Genomic DNA, 16,723 nt, shown 5'->3' with positions numbered 1-16,723 from the left:
ACACTATATAAACTACAGAGAAAAAAATTTAATAATAAAAAATTATTTTTTTTCTCCCATGGCCAGTCTAATCTACCTTCCAAAAATAAAGGAAATCATCACTTACATGACATCAACACCCTGGCAAGCCGCCTTATCAGTTCTGACTACATCCAGCGGCATCACTGCATGTGTGCCTTGGGGTTCACGACTCCTTTCAGTGTGAATATTATCTAATGTGTTGAAAGCAAGGGCTTTGAAATGGCCCCACGCTCTGTGCTGGGAGCGATCGATAGGAGCCTTCACTGGGGCAGGATCTGACCCTTGCCATTAGGAGTTATATTGCCCTTCCTTGTGACAACATGAAGTGCTTTTAACCTTTGGTTAACCTTTAGTTCAACCCAGAGCTTTAGAAGTCTACTCTACTGCTGCCTCATGGACTTTTTTGGTATCATTCAGGTTGTATTTTTCATAATTAAAAAAATGTTTTGACCTGTGAATGAAAAAATATGAATGACTAATTACAGAGTCATTACAATCGAAATGCTAATACATTTACAATTTAAAAAAAAACCACACCCTCTCAGTAATTTTATTATTAATTAATATTTATTAATATACACTTAAATGAACATCAAATCATATTTTGTACATAGACAAAAAAATAAGTCAAAAGCACACAAATATCTGGAGTAAATTGTGTAAATATCTCTGTCAGCATTACAACTTCCGACCTCACGGACATAACCCACACTCCATGTACACACTCCAACACAGTGATTCTCACCTGGGCGTGTCAGAAAGGGTTGCTTCTGGGACTGGCCTGACCAAGTCAAATTCTCAAAATATTTGTTCATTATGCTGGCATTTGACTCAGAGTATTCAAGTCCATAAGAGCTATAATTACTAACATTATAACCATGAATAAAACAAAACTAATTCTAGACTAATTCATCATAAATGCATGGGGTATCTCCAAGTACCCTCGAGTCCAGATGCCTCACAGTTGTCCAGTCCACATGGCCGCTGAAGCTTGAAGAGCCAGTGACACCTCGACAAGATGGATTATGCAACATGGATTACGCAAAACAAGTGGTCCTTATCCAAGCAGACTCCACACAAACGACATTATGACGACAAATTAGAATGTGGAGCATACTTATAGCGACTTATGAAATGTAAATTATTTTTAATGCCTCTTAGAAAGGTGTAAAACGGCATTCTATGTTAACGCAGGTTGCCATGGGAACTAGGGCTCGGCCTCACGTCCCAGCAGAGCTTCTTATGGGCTTGCAGTTTGCATGCCCCGTCTTTAAGAGGCACAGGCTACCCTCTCCCTTTGTCTTTTGTTTCACAGGGGGCCTGCTGAGAGCCGAGCAGGCAGGCCGTTTCTGTGCCTGAAGCCACCATGAAACTCCAGCCAGACAAAAACAGGAGGCTCGTTACATTAAGTTGCATCACATCCTTGTACCTGCCATTCGAGGTTCGGACATGTTTAAGTGCATATACAAGGTTAACAACCAGCGGCGCCGTCTCCATGCTGGCCCAGAGACAGGGCCCAGACGCTGGGTGGAGGGGGCACTGGTGCTTTTCGGGCCTCGGGTTCCATGCACTTCCTGCATCTGGTTCTGCATTAGTTTTCATCTGGCTGGGAGGTTTAAGCGCGACACATTTACATATCCCGTTTTTGGCACCGCTGCCGCCCTTGAAGTGAGATTTATTGCTTGCTGAGGATGTGAGTGAGTGAGTGAGTGTGTGTGTGAGAGATTGAGTGAGTGAGAGAGAGAATGAATATATATATACACACACACACACACACACACACACACACACACACACACACACACACACACACACCAAAATGTGATGGTGGTCAGACTCATGCACAGTATGCGTAAGCTGAACAAATAAAACAAATCTGCCATCTCATCTCGCAGCATGGCCTGGGGGAGCGCCGAGGAGACGCAGACTCAAGTCCAGCCCGCATTCTCTGGAAGAACCCGATGACTTATTCATAAACAAAAAACACATGCAACAGTCTGGGCCTCTCCAGAGGACGCAGGGAACTGGAGGAATTAATAGTTCCTCTCCCCGAGCCCTCCACACAGCTCATTTCTGGTTCTCTGCCGGCCCGTCCCAGATGCCGGGCTGTGGCCCCTCCCCTCTGCCCAGCGAGCGCTGTACTGGTGGGGTTGTGGCTGGATGGGGGAGGGGAGAGAGCAGCGCCACACCAACTCCACACCCAAATAAGGGCAGGAGGACCTCACCGGGCCAGGAATGTTGCTGAGTCAGCACAAGTCCTGCCAGGAGCCTTTGTTTATGCCTGAAGAGAATGTGCAGCTAGGCTCGGACATCTCACATGCACGAGCCTTCCAGGGGAAGGGGTGGGGGGGTGGGGGGGGAGGGGCAGAGCATTTGAATAAATCTGAATAAAAGTGAATAGACCGGACCTGTCTGACCTGAGATTGGCTGGGACAGGCGTAGCACGAGTCTCGTGCCACCACCCGTCTGAATCTTCTCCTTGGCGCCTGAGCTGGGGTAGGGCACCCAGGAAAGAGCCAGCCACAACAGTTCTTCAGCTGGCAGCTTTAGCTGATGCACTAGGACATAAAGCTTGCCAGTGAAGAACTGCTGCGGGTCAGCCAGTGGGCTACTGGGCGCACTCTGCAGCCTCTGCCGGTGGAGCGAAGGGGGTCAGACGGGTATTAACCTGCAGAAAAAGAGAAAAAGAAAGAGAGAGAGAGAGAAATATATTAGCACTGGGGTAGCCCAAGTTCTAGTCTGAGAAGCAGGTCCAATTCCACTTCCTCCCAGTACTTGTGCTGAAAGGGTGAGCACAAGTACAGTTGCCTCTGTAAGAGCTGGACTGGCGCTTAACACTAAAACGCCAGCGTTGCTAATAAAGACCGAAGACTAGTTGACCAGACCCCTTCAGGCATGAACAGTTGAAGTTACACATTTAGAATATTATGTATTAAATGTCATGTTTTAATTTTAGCCATCACTTTCATGAACTTTCTAGCAATTTAAATGCTCTTCATCACCAAGACAAAAGAGCTCTTGTACAGGCATCTCTGTGTCCCAAGTAGATTTATAAACACTATAAGGGCTTGTGTATCAAAAAGGTATAGTTCTGCATCCATATTTTGAACACAGCACTAGTTGCATCCTTGTGACAGAAACCTCAAATAGGCCAGAGAACGAACACACACACACACACACACACACACACACACACCCCGTGTGCCTTTGTTGCACTGCACTCTTCCAGCAGTACAAGCAGGAGAGTGGTAAAAGTTCGACTGTGGCCTCAGCAGAGCAATGAGCCCTGCAGCCCTGTAGGCAGAGGCAGTCTGCAAGGGCCTGACACCCACACACATTTACTACACCTCTCAAACACTCTATATGCTGATCCCCCCCACACACACACACACGCACACCCCTGCCCCAACCACTCACAAACATATATTTTCCACATCACACCCACACAATCATTCTACATGCTCATCCACACAACACACATCCTCCCAAACACACGCACACACATACCATGACACGGAAACAGCAAGACCTTTCTAATCTGGCCATGTCCGTTTAACTCGCGGAGGTGAGAAAGCAAGCAGGCTGTCAGGCACCGGAAATCTCACACGGCCGCCAACCCCTCCAATGGCTCTTAAGCAACTCAGACACCTCGGCAGTTCAGTCACAGTTTGAAAGCGCAGACGAGATCGCTCTGCATGCAGAGCAATGCTGGCAGAGAGAGGGGGATAGTTGGTGGGGGAGAGTGCGAGACTCAGCGCGCGAGAGAAAGCACACACGGGTTACCAGCACAGGACACACTTTGGTTAATAACGTGAAAATACAAGGTCTCACTAAGTGCAGGCCAGCTCCTGACCAAGTCTGGGCACCAGTGATAATAAGGTAACCCCCTGCTGTCAGAGCTAAAGGCTTTGTTCACAAGTGGTCTGCCCTGGAGACAAAAGGATTGTGTTTAATCATAGGCCACGCCTCCTGTCTGTCTTGCACTGTGACTCATTGACAGCTCAAAACCCCATCGTGTGGAACACTGTGTTCACGGAGAGCGATTTACTACACGGCAGTGGATGTTTCCCAGAAAAATTACGGCCGAGCTGTTCTGCTGACTAGAGGGGACGGAGTGTGTACCCTCATAACTCTTGACAACACACGCACACACACGGCCCTCTCTGTTTGTGCACCAGCTCATCCGTCTCAGGCCAGGTAACCAGTTACCAAAAGAAGCCATTAATCACCAGCCAGACTGTCTAAAGGAAAGCAAACACACTTCCTGCACTTCACCCTCCTGGGGTCATTAGGCAGCTGTGGCCTGACTGACACCAGGTGTGCTGGGATGTCTTCCAGGAGTGCTACAATTCGCCCATGTCTCTATAAAGCCCTGACAGCACACACACGAGGGGAGACTAATGCAGAGGTGCCTCAGGTAAGGGTGCAGTGGAGGAGAATGGTGTGTTGACTCCCAAGGATCAAAACCTATGCACAAGCGCCTAAGAAAAACAAACAAACAAACAAACAAACAAACAAACAAACAAACAAACAAACATCGCCACTGTAGGCCCGCTACACGCCCACTACATGCCTGCTCCAAGTTGGCCATGTTTCTTTCCCGTGTCTATCGATTGTTAACAGCCTCTACACACCGTCCTGCCATAGTGATGGATGCCCCACATAAACTGCTATCAGAATGAGCTACAGATCGATGCGGAGATCATTCCCTTCGACAGGCTTGTGGGGGGAGAGGGCACAGATAGTTGGAGGGATTTTCTAATTAAATTCCAGGTCTGCCCTTGCTGTTGTTATCTAAACAGGAGGTCTCAGCTGACCCAACAACATAACGATTGTCAAGAGTGGACGTGTTGGCAGAGGCGAAACCCTGAACTCCCCCCCTTAGTGAAGGGCACAGGTGGAGATGGTACGTTCCAGCCATATTTGGCTCGTTAGGAATGGGGGAAGCGAGGGGGGGGGGGAGAGAGAGCGCGAGAGAGGACACACCCAGTGGTTGAAAAGCTGGAACTGTGCTTCCTCTTTTGGTACTCTGAAAAATGTGAGGTTCTCTCCAGAATGCAGCACAGACCACCAAGCAAGAGAGCCTCCCATTTAGTTCTGAAAAGCCCACTCCATGCAGCACACGAGACAGAGGCACTGGCAGAAGAACTTCTTTAAATTCAGAAGTGAGAGCTCAACCACCACCAGATTATACATACAAAGCATTATATCCAAATTGTTCTCAGTAAACAAAATGCTTTCCTTAGCCAAAGGCAACTCTGTACCAAATCTCTAGCCTCACAGAGCTTGCAAGGAGTCACAAGGACGCACAGAAGACTCCACATGGTATTGATCTTTCAACATCCGGCCAAGAGATAAAGCTTGACCCTCTCCCTCAGTCTGTCCTATCGCACACGTGCCGCTGTGTCAAGCAGCACCGAGGTCATGCATTATTCAAGACTCATACATATGCATGAAGTGGTGGGTCCACTTACAGCCCAGCCCCTGCCTTAATTGCACAGAGAGTCACACGCGCATCGTTTTCACCGAGCCGAGCCGGTTGAACTCGGACGCAAAGCGACTCCAGCTGCTTCTGAGTCATGGCACAACGTGGAGAGACGAGGGGGAGAGGGCAGGAAGTGCCATAGCACACTCAGGGCATTCACAGAGAGGAGGGGAGCTACAGGGAAACAGGAAGCGGACCGTTATGCAGAAGGATGAGAACTTAAAAAAGAAGCTGCATAGGATGAGAGAGGCTTAAGCTCAAATGGTGTGTTGGTGAATGGGATTGTGTACGCTGAGGGTAGGTAAACAAGAAGACGAACAGTGTGCTCATCCGGCATGCCCACGCGCGCGCGCGCACACACATACACATACCCCTACCTCATCCCGCCAGCCTAATGATCTGTGCTGTGAGCTTCCATTCAGCTGCGGGGCGGGACATGGACTAACAGCTGTCTGTACAGCCCCTGTATGGCCACACTGGTCCTCCAAACTCCTGCCACCATCTCCTCACCAAATCCAGCTGCTACGTTCTCCGGATTCTGTACTATGGAATTTCATAGAGCAAACCCGACTGGTCGCGTATGCCGCAATCATTAGAAAGAAGAACCTGGGCTGGCAGCACCGAATGCCTCCTCCTCAGGCTTCCACAGCTGCTGGGATTCTACTAATAAGATCTGGAGCATGCTCTCCTGTGAGCAGAAGTAAGACTAAAAGGGCCTTTACACATAAGAGTCGCCAGATCTAGTCCCCTCAGGATCTCCCAATCCCAGGTTTTAGCTACAGAGGCACAATAAGCTGAAATGCCATCTACACTGCACAATGAAGGCCAGGAAAACCGAAGGACGAGAGGAAGTTGGAGGAGAAAAAGCCAAGAGCCCTGTCGCAACACAGGCGCTCACTGGAGCCCCCCCCCCGCCAGTCATGGCTTCCCCAAACTGGGGTATACGTGTGTGCATGCGTGCGTGAATAAAGACTTTTATTGTGCAGGCTGTCGTTTTGACGTGCCAGCCCCTCACACTCGCCTCTCTGTAGCCCTACTCTCCGGGAGTGAACTTTGCCCCCAATGCTACACGCATTCCTTCTGCTGCTTGCTAAACAGACAAGCAAGCAAACAAAACAGTTTGACAGAAAAGAGGAAATTCCATCCGGCTTATACAATGGAAATGACTGAGTTGGGACGGAAGTAGCAAAGCCATTTCAGGAATTCGTCTGATCTCACGCTAATATTGGAGCTGGGGGGGGGGGGGTGTCGTCTATCAACCACTGCAGAGATCTCCTCAGACCCAGGTATGTCCACAGACATCGCAAATTTATATAAAAGGCATGAGAGGAATGACTCACACACATGCACACACGTACAGGCTTAAAATAAAAACTAACCTACACGAAGGAAGCAAACAAGGGACCAGTTGCTTTATTAAGCAAAAAGCATAAACCCTTCATTAAGCCTACAGTATAAACCCTCATAAACCCTTCATTAAGCCAACAGTATAAACCCTCATCCCTGAATGCTCCCCTCAGCCTCACCAAGGAAAGGGTTCAGATCCCATGGTACTAAAATCAGGTCATTACTTAAGCAGATAAGGAAGACAAATTTATGTGGCATTCTCTGAAGCTACTGGAGGGATGGTTGTCTCGACGTTAGTCCGTTCACAGTAGAACATGCATCACTACAATATGATCACTACACACCATCAGTATGATGATTAAAAAAAAAAAAAAAAACTCCAAAAGCTTTGGAATAATTGTCTGGATTCGTTTTTATCATAAACCATTTTAAAAAGGTTTTTACCTGTGTATATTTGTTATTTGTGAGAGGGTGATAAGGATCTAAATTACTCATCTCTGAATATTATAGCATGAAACACTCAGGTAGAAACCTGCTATATGGCATTGTCGAGTTTATTGGCCATTTACTGAATACCCCCTTTGTACCCAACAAACCTAAAGCCTTTTATAAACCCCTAAGTATCCTCCAAAAATGAAATAAATACACAAAACTCTGGTTTTCCTTCTCATCCGGCAGTAGCATTTTCAGGTCATTCACTGAAAAGGGGAGACTGGTCAGGAGCAAGACCACACTGGTCAGTGCTCTTAATGAGAAACCTCAGTTCTGTGCCACAGCTTTGCTACCATGGCTCTTGAGCTTCAGTCTGTAATTGTGTATGGATAAGAAGCTCCTCACCTAAACAGTCTCTGAATAACAGATTATAACAGATTTCTCTCATAGGTTCCTAGCAGACCAACATGCAAATTTCAGCCCATGCACACACAATGTAGGACAAGCTGGCAAGAATCTAAACATTTTAAGATCAATAACCTCTGTAACTGACGCCAATCTCATTATTTCTTATATGCACTAAGGGGAGATGTTCCTTACCTACTGCTGATCCTGAGAGAGCCTCTGCTTACAGGGAAAAATTGCAAACAACCTGAGCAGAGATCAATGCCATCTCAAATTTGGGAGTCTTGGACAACGGTGTTAAAAACATGCACAGGTGAACACACACAAAGCGTAACAAAATGTGAGCTAGAAAATACAGTAACCAGGTAACCCTGCATACACTGTGAGGAAGCCCACCCTTTAAAGGAGTGCAACAGTCAAGATACAATAACAAGGACAGTATCTAGTCTCATAAAGGCAGCTATGTGCAATGTTATCCTCACACACATCAATTAGTACTTGCTTACTTGGATTATATAACGCCAACACACCGATTTGTCTCTTTGAAAATCCAAATCTTGCCAGGCTTTTTTTAAATGTCACTGTGACAATTTAGTGTAGAATTATAAGGATAAGAGTACAACTGCATTGTGTAATACAATGTACCAAGCCATTACCCATCTGTACCGTTCACTAACGAACGCTAAGCAGACTCGGGCACGGGCCAGCTCCGGAGCAATCATGCCGTCCTCAGTTTGTGCTGTAGAAATGCAGAGATCAGCACCAAGGAATGCAGAAGCTTTGGTCAGCTTTAATATTGGCTTTCAGTTTAGCGTTCAGCACAGCTGATGCGGCACAGCCGGAGGAGCAGAGCACCGAGAACGGCTACACCGGCTCGCGAGGCACGGGCAGTCGCTCGAGCGACCGTGCTGCAGGCTGAAGAAAATCTCAGCTATACAAACTTAGACACGTGCGATCACAGTGCAGCTTAGCAATGGTGGTGGAGGTGGGAATTGCTTCAGAACCCCCCCAAAAAAAAAATTTACTCGAGCATTTATAAGTAACAGTTAAAATTTTAACTATTAACATATTAACTAATTCGTTAGGTGACTTGTCCACGCTCGGGGCGGCGCGCGTGCGTTTGCTTGGACGCGACCTCACGCCTTTCTTCTGCTTTAATCATGGAATGCGCTGGCTGTGAGCGCAGAGCTACAGCGCAGTCCAGAAGTAACAGAGCTGTGATGATTATATATGTATGTGTGTGTTATTTATTTATTTATTTTTTTGTTTTTTGAAAGGAAATAAAGATTAGTGAAACTGCTGTTGCATGTCAGCTTTGATTTTAGCGCATTGTGACTAAAAGCCTAGCGTGTTAGCATTACACATGGGTCTGCCATGTTGTTTGCTATTGTTAAACTGGCCAGTGGATTCTTGCTTTTAAAATGGCTGAGAATGAGCCAAGCTGCCAACTGTCCTGTTACTTATGGTCCCTTGAGAAGGAGGAAGCACTAGGTATTAAAACAGGGGGTCACCCCATATGCGTTTACAGTCTGACATTACCTCTTTAGTTTGTAGTCCAGTGTAGAGGCATCACAAGCTAAGAGTGTTGCAGTGGTTTAAATGTATAGAGTATTTATCTAAGCCTGTTTAATGACCTTCATTTCTGTATTGAGGGAATTACGCCTTTTCCTTTCTCCCCATCCCATTCCTTTTTAGATCCCTGTTCCCCTCGCTCTTGCCCTCTTCTCCTTCTCTCTGGTGAATCGTTAGCTGTGTGTACAAGGCACAGAAGCAAGAGCTCCCACAGAAGCAGAGGAAGTGAAAGATTTACTGACCCGATCGTGCTGTGCATAGCGACGGAGGCTGAAATACAACTGAGAAGGGAGGCCTCTAAATATCAGTGCAGCAACAGTTAAAACAAATGTACAAATGTCTAGACTGCAGTGATTCCCCTTCATTCCGTGATTCACACGGCAGCAGAACACTACTACTAATCAAATTAATAAATTGGCCACTGCTGCAACAACATTGGCATTGCACAATATCATCTGGTACTGTTTTTCTTTGTTTTATGTGTGTGTGCGTGTGTTTTTATGAAACATCCACAACTCAACTTCTTTACCCTAAAGGCTAAATTCTTCATTGGAAACCAATCATGGAATTATACACCACAGAGCTGTTCCTATAATCCCCCTCCCCCAGTACCAAACCAACCAACACTCCCTCACCACCTTTCCATTCCTCTTAATTTGGATCTTTCCATTGGTCAGGTTACTCTTCCAAAAATTCCAGAGATGCCTGGTACATATGGTACAAATTCCATTTAGTCTGCAGAAGCCTTCCACACGTTTTGAGCTACTCTGCACTGGGCTGACTCCACCCTGCCTCAGAGTCAGGCCAGTGCACCCTCCCTCCTTTTTCCCCTCCGTACTCCTGCTGAGAGGCAGAAGGGAGCTGAGAGAGTTCCATAGAGAACCGCTGCTGAGAAGTCAAGAGGTTTCCTCCACATGGAATGAACAGAGCTGGGCTTTGGCCCAAGTGGACAAGTTCTCTGCACAAACTGCATATGCACAGGTCACGTCCCATGTTGATATATATTGAAGAACCACAGGACAAGATCCTCAGGCGGGTCAGTTAAATACCTGTGTAATACACAAACCCTAGAGACCATTTAATCAAACAGGAGACTACACCGGCTTCTGAGGGATAGTGCTGTGGGCATGTTCACGCTGGAAGGTCCATAAGCAACTGACACCAGCACAAACTGCTAGGCAGTAGTCAGTTCCAAGACCAGATAATTACATTGTTGGAGATAATTGGACAACTTCCTGTTCATATTCACCATATGTTGCAAACGTGTCGAAGTGCAACAGAAGAATGTAGACCGAGGTTAAGAACTAGCTCTGCTGTGGATCTGGGCTTCTGAAGAGATCAGGGCTCACTTCCAGGCCAAGGCTGTCTGAGCGTCCACGCTCGGACCCACGGGACCTCGCGGCTGCGCTGACAGAAAGCTTCGCCATCCCGGATGCAGCAGAGTGGCCAGCAACCATGCGGCTGGCCTCCCACACGGACCCGGCAGAACAGACATCAGCCAATCATGGAGGGAAATTATTTTTTTTCCTTTTAAATCACAAATAAAGGCTCACCCCCACAAGGCCCACTCACAGTCTGTTACAGCACACAGGATACAGGAACGGAAGGGAGGCAAGGATTCCGTGCTGAAATCCCATGCAGGAACCCCTCTAAACCCACTCTCAGACCCTTGCAGAATTTTCATTCCTGACAGCAAGACGGTGAGAGGACTCCACAGGTGTGCGCTCAGAAAAACCCTGCAGACTTGCTCTTCTCCTCACAGGCCAACCAAGGCTAGCCGCCATTAGAAGCTCATTCCCAGCGTTCGCGCCGAAAGCCGTGCCGTCGTGTCCTGGGCAAGGTTTCCAGATGCTCCGTGGCTCTGCTCATGCGAGCATGACAGGACCTGCACATTTCGTTTTGGAGGGGGATCAATAGCGCTGTTGGAAACAAACGTTGAAAATGTCTGGAGTGCTCACAGAGCAGGTCTCTGTGCTGAAGGAAACTCACCTCCGGTAAAAACCAGACGGAGGAGAGCAAGCACTGGTCGAGTGTGGACCTTGAAAAACAGACATAACGTCTCTTCACTGATTTCTCCATTCAGCCGACAGGCTGTCTGGGGACCAGGATAAAAAGGCACAGAGACATCGCAGCTAGATGTCTGCATCAAGCTTTCTAGGCATGCTGGGATTTCAAACTAAGAGTATCTGGTGAACTTAACTGCATGGCCAGACAATAGGATCACCCTGCAAACATTTATTGAACACAGAAGATGAAGAAAAGAAAAGAAAAAAAAAAGTACTTCAGCCTCCTTAGAGAGGAATTTTTTTGAAGCCTGCCACCATCTTGGAAATCCGGGAAGAAATTCCTCTCCAGTTTGCTTCAGTATATGGCAAACAATGTAAGGCTCACACACAGACGTTTAATGAATCAGTCCAGTTAGCATAGATGGGAGATGACCACTCTCCTGTGACTACCAGAGGCTGCTGAACAGATGTGCTCCGTTAAAATGCTCTGTGCTCTGCCTGCTTTCTCCACTTCTCTAATGAATTTTAGTAGAAGGTTCCCCAACTCAAGAACATTCTTATTATACGTTGCGCACATAAAAGATGTTTTATGTGTCATTTTTTTCAAGCCTGAGAAAGGGCCCACTTCTCATTTGCTCAGTAATAAAGCAATAAACAAACATAACACTCCCCTGATATTTCTCAATACCAGCATCTCATCGGTTATTTTATTATGTGAAAAAATTCCAATTTGCACAACTTCAAAGGAGACTATATCATCCTAAATAAGAGTAATTAGCAAACCAGCTCAGTCGCATGGGTTTTTCTCATCTCGCAAAGAGGATTTTAAGGTCCATCACCTGTGTTGGTCAACTCTCCATAATAGCAACTCGGAAACGTTTAAGTTGAAGTCAGACTGTGTCTTATTCTTCCCCAGGTTCCTCTGCTCCAGCACTTCAATTCCTCGTAATAAGAGTAATGCGTCCAGGTCACAAGGATGGATGAGACACCGGTCGGCTGATGCTTGGAGGCGCAGAGGTCATTTTAGAAGGCCTGTATTTGAAATTAACCACGAGTGCTCGACTCAGAGAGACACTTGTCACTGGAGTACTTTGGCTATACATAGGAATTCAGGCTCATTGTGTTTGTTCACCGGCGTAATTCCTAAAATCAGAGGACTCTCCACGTCCGAGCTCTGGCAGCCATATTTTTAAGCAACGTTTTTGAGTGTCGAAATACTTAAAGAACAGTTGCATAAGATCGTGTCGGGAGGCCTTGTAAACACCATCACTTAGCCTGCATAGCTCAAGCATAAGCAAAACCCCCCATGGAAACCGGCACTAGTGATTTGTTTATCGTAAAGATGGCTGAACCGAAGTTCATAATTCAATACTACGTGATTTAATGTCACTACTGCGTCCACTACATAGCTGGATCTTCAAATATTTTGGTGTACAAGAGAAGGTTCTCTTTTTTATACGGATATATTTCGATTTTAAAAATACCATTTTAAATCTTGTCATTTCTGAAGCATCAATACATAATTTATACACCGATTCTGTGTTATCTACTTAGCTTAGTAGAGTTTATTTTTCCACTTTTAAGCACTTTAACCAAATCACATTTCATACCTTTGCTTGTTGGACGTCATTCGGACGCAAGTAGAAATCCATCAAGCGGTACGCAGTTGAAAAGGGAAACACCGACGAGCATTTCCTAAACAGCCGATACTATGTAGGAGGAAAAAAAAGTAAGTAAGACCGAACGGACGCGGAAAAAGTTGACAAGACATGTAATAGGAAAAACCTTGCTCGTCCATATCGCAATGTACAGGGTGGGGCCATGTGAAATTATACCGTGTACACGCCCTATAGGAATCAGTGAGAATGCATAGGCAATTGATTATGTCGCACGCACTGTACCATAAAAGGAATCAGTTTACACTGCAAGTAAAAATCCTAAACCATTAAATCAGTGCGAGCTATATAAAATATTCTTCCCCCCACCCTTTTTTTTGCGACTGCAAACATCGGGAACAGTCATAACCTTTCAAGGCCTGGTTCTCATTCCTGTGTTCCTTACCTACTGAAAGCTCAAAAGGGCTGATCATACGCAACCATTAGTAAACAAGAAACAGGAATGAACTGCTGTTACATTTTGATTGCCCTAGTCGGTATCAGGTGGAAAAGACATGGGCTTGGCTGAATAGCTGTACCCCGGTGGGTTTTCTTTTCGTCATTTTCTTCAGAATAGGAAGTGTTTATATCTGTCTGGCATTTACGAAAGCAGTCTACTGTACTTTATAAATAGCGCAAAATCGATAATGGTGCAGTGCAACTTATTGGCAAGTATTTTCAAAACTACAACACGTCGTTCAAGATGAACCAATAACATTCGAGTTTTCCGGCCAACACTCCTGGCTGTAAAGTTCCCTCGAACATAGTCTGAATAGGGGAGTGACCGACAGCTACTTACTTTCACAAGCGGAATTTGACGATTTATCGGTCTTCGCGATTGATTCTCACGTTGACATTGGTGCAGGTCCAACTTCAAGACTTCACCTAAATATAGACTTTTAGTATCCTTAATTTAGGCAGCGAGATTTTCACCCACACACATCCGAAATGACTAGGCAACTCGACTACAAGCTCACGCCCTGTGTCGTTCAACTCTGAACTGTTCCGACTTTTAAGTCGCATTTCCGAAAGAACAGAACGATTTCACATACTTCCGAAAACGTTACAACCTTATCCTATATTGCTCAGCAACATTTTAACACTGATTACATTGTGTAATCGATTGCATTTTAAAAATAGCTCTTCCGAATCTACCCATAACAAGCGTCTCACATCCTCAAAACCCAAAATGAACCTTTCATAAAAACTATTCCGAATATAACTACAGTTCAGATAAAAATCGTCTTTTGCAGAAAGCCACACCTTAACCCTAAGTCAACGGTGACAGTTCAAATAGCTACGATTAAAACAAAATTATATGGAATTCAAATTTATCTAAAATGCAGTGACAGCGATAGTCCCAACACTACCTTGTAATTAAATCGATTAACTATGAAATGATCCCATTAGCCTATCGCCTTCAATTTGTCAGTCCTGCCCGAATAACATCGCCTCCCGAGTCTCCGCTTCAACTCCCCTCATACCGGCTTCTCCTCCCGATCAGCTGGCAGCGCAATGACGCCAAACGCAACAGCTGACCAATCAAACACTCACGTCAAAGAGCAGTTATGACGCCCACCTCGTATTGATGTTGAATGTCAGGTCTGCGCACCAATGCAGCGCTCTGAGGCAGACGGATAGAAAACATATTGTCCAATTAGGTTAACGCTCTCCGACAAGGCATTACGCACTTAATCTATGGAGTAAAGTACAGACCACCTCGCAAAGTAGCAAGGTAATAGTGTAAACTGGTTCGGATAAACTTTTTGTTATATTAGTTTTTGTTTTTACATAAATGGAACACGCGTAACTTATGAAATAGTCGGAGCAACAGAACAATACTATGGAAACAAATAAATAATAAATAAATCTAGTAAAATGCTAGAGAAGAGTACCATGTTTCGTCACTAAATGGATAATTGACAGTTGTGGTAAAATGTAAATATAAACTGCTATTTGTGGACAGAAACCTTATTTGGTAACGAGCTGGAATTATACGAATGTATATTTTTGAAAGAAATCCAGTGCTATGAAGATACAAGCTTTTATCTTAGATTTAAAATACAGGTTTATTCTTATGCTGGAATAAACTTATGTTGGCGTTATAGAGAGACCTCACCATAGGAAGCCATATGAACTAATCTAATATAGGCTCTCTCTCTGTCTCTCTCTGTCTCTCTCTCTCTCTCTCTCTCTCTCTCTCACACACACACACACACACACACACACACGTGTGTGTGTGTGTGTGTGTGCCATTGCTGGGTTATTGAGAAGAGACTGCTGCGTGCCATAAGCACCCGAGCGTCTCAGACTGTTAAGACAGGTGCGCTCAACACACTGGTTCATCCCCTCCACTTACTCCAGTTATATTGAGACAACTAGCAACCCCAAAACTGGCCACGCTACGTAACAAAAAATGTGTCAGCACGACGAAAAAGCGCTTACGATTCATAACGTATTTTAAGGATGCATAAGTCAGGAAGTGAAAACCAACAGAGTTTTAGCCATAAACCTCGCCACTGGCTGCGCAATTGCAACATAACGGCAGACTTTGGAGCGAGTGGGTGGTCGATCGTGTGTGCGTGTCAGAGCGCGACCGTAGGGACTAATGTTTGCTTCTTGAAGATAGGCCAGAGTTACATTACATTCTGCTGCATCTCGCGTTCCAGTGCAGATATGTGTAGCAGCGCCCATCCTTGCTGTAGCCTGCAGTCTGGGAATGGCCTACATGTTAACCGGTGCTTCCACGCGAACCCGCCGCCCTTCACGGTCGGGTAGGAAGGCAATGCACTTATTCGGTGCGCGTTCCGTAATGCTGCTCCGCCGTTGCTTCAGGAATGCGAAATATTTGCCGCTCTGAGGGTTCATAATTGAACACAGGAGGCTATAATTCTAGAGTCACAGCGGAGGCCCAGGCCCAGCCGAGAGGACTCTGGCTTAGGTTTATGCCTGAACTCGGACTGGGGAAGAAAAAAAAGTGGAATGATGGAGGTGTAGCTGTTGTGCCAACGCCCACATTTTGGGTAGGCTCCTGACTCTACCTGCTATGGGGTGTGAGATTCAGTCACATGTTCCAAATATTTGACAGCTACAGAGATGGGTATAATCTACAAAATGAAGGTCTTTGAAAGAGTGGCATAAACAAACAGTTTGGGAGAGGGCAGGGAATTAATTGTTTTGTTTGTTTGATGAAAATGACTTAACACATTTTTAAAGAAAGCAGTCCTACATGCAGTGTGATGCCAATTTTGCTTTGCTCACTGATGTACTTTTCAATACATCTACAATAATATTTGCAATACATAACAAAAAAGAGACACAGCTCACAAACAAAACAAATAAATATTTTTTTCCTTCACTGTCAAGAATTCAATTAAAAAATATTACAACATATGAACTTATCTAATTTCTATTACCTACCTAAAATCATAATGTTTTAATAAGGAAACCATTTTCTGAAAAAAAGTACTATAACAATTTTTAAGGCCTCAGTCCATCCATCACCTGTGAGACCTCAACTAGTTACTAGTTACTAACTAGTTACTAGTTACTTCAACTAGTTACTAAAGAGAGACTAAACATGTGTTTTATCGTGCCTTAGTGTGGGAGAGGAGTCTGATTAAGTTAATGCTGCATAGACTAACCAATAAACTGAACACAATTCATATCAGGTTTGATTTCAGTTTTTAATTCGTCTGCCATTTTGAACACTGAATGCAGATGTAGATATTTAGCAGCTCTTACACACAGAGCTGAGGACACATTAATCTGGCTCTTAAATGGATTCCAGGAATCTATCA

General features: G+C 45.3%; 2 long non-coding RNA genes across 3 annotated transcripts; one reads left to right on the top strand and one right to left on the bottom strand.

Annotated features, from left to right (window-relative positions):
* Positions 1 to 566: 566 nt before the first annotated feature.
* On the bottom strand, positions 567 to 14,414 carry LOC113569764. 2 transcript variants are annotated; one of them, XR_003409829.2, is made up of 3 exons: positions 13,723 to 14,414; positions 12,879 to 12,977; positions 567 to 2,689 (listed from the first exon to the last, which is right to left on the bottom strand). It is a non-coding gene; the product is annotated as an uncharacterized LOC113569764 (long non-coding RNA). The 2 variants fall into 2 exon arrangements; XR_003409830.2 differs by lacking the exon at positions 567 to 2,689 and adding an exon at positions 11,944 to 12,300.
* Positions 6,728 to 9,713, top strand: LOC113569765. Its single transcript, XR_004776911.1, has 3 exons — positions 6,728 to 6,792; positions 7,870 to 8,003; positions 9,386 to 9,713. It is a non-coding gene; the product is annotated as an uncharacterized LOC113569765 (long non-coding RNA).
* Positions 14,415 to 16,723: the final 2,309 nt, after the last annotated feature.

This window comes from Electrophorus electricus, chromosome 15, assembly GCF_013358815.1.
Source record: "Electrophorus electricus isolate fEleEle1 chromosome 15, fEleEle1.pri, whole genome shotgun sequence".
NCBI lineage: Eukaryota > Metazoa > Chordata > Actinopteri > Gymnotiformes > Gymnotidae > Electrophorus > Electrophorus electricus.
Note: the sequence above shows the minus strand (reverse complement) of the source record. Positions and strands in the feature narration are given on the sequence as shown.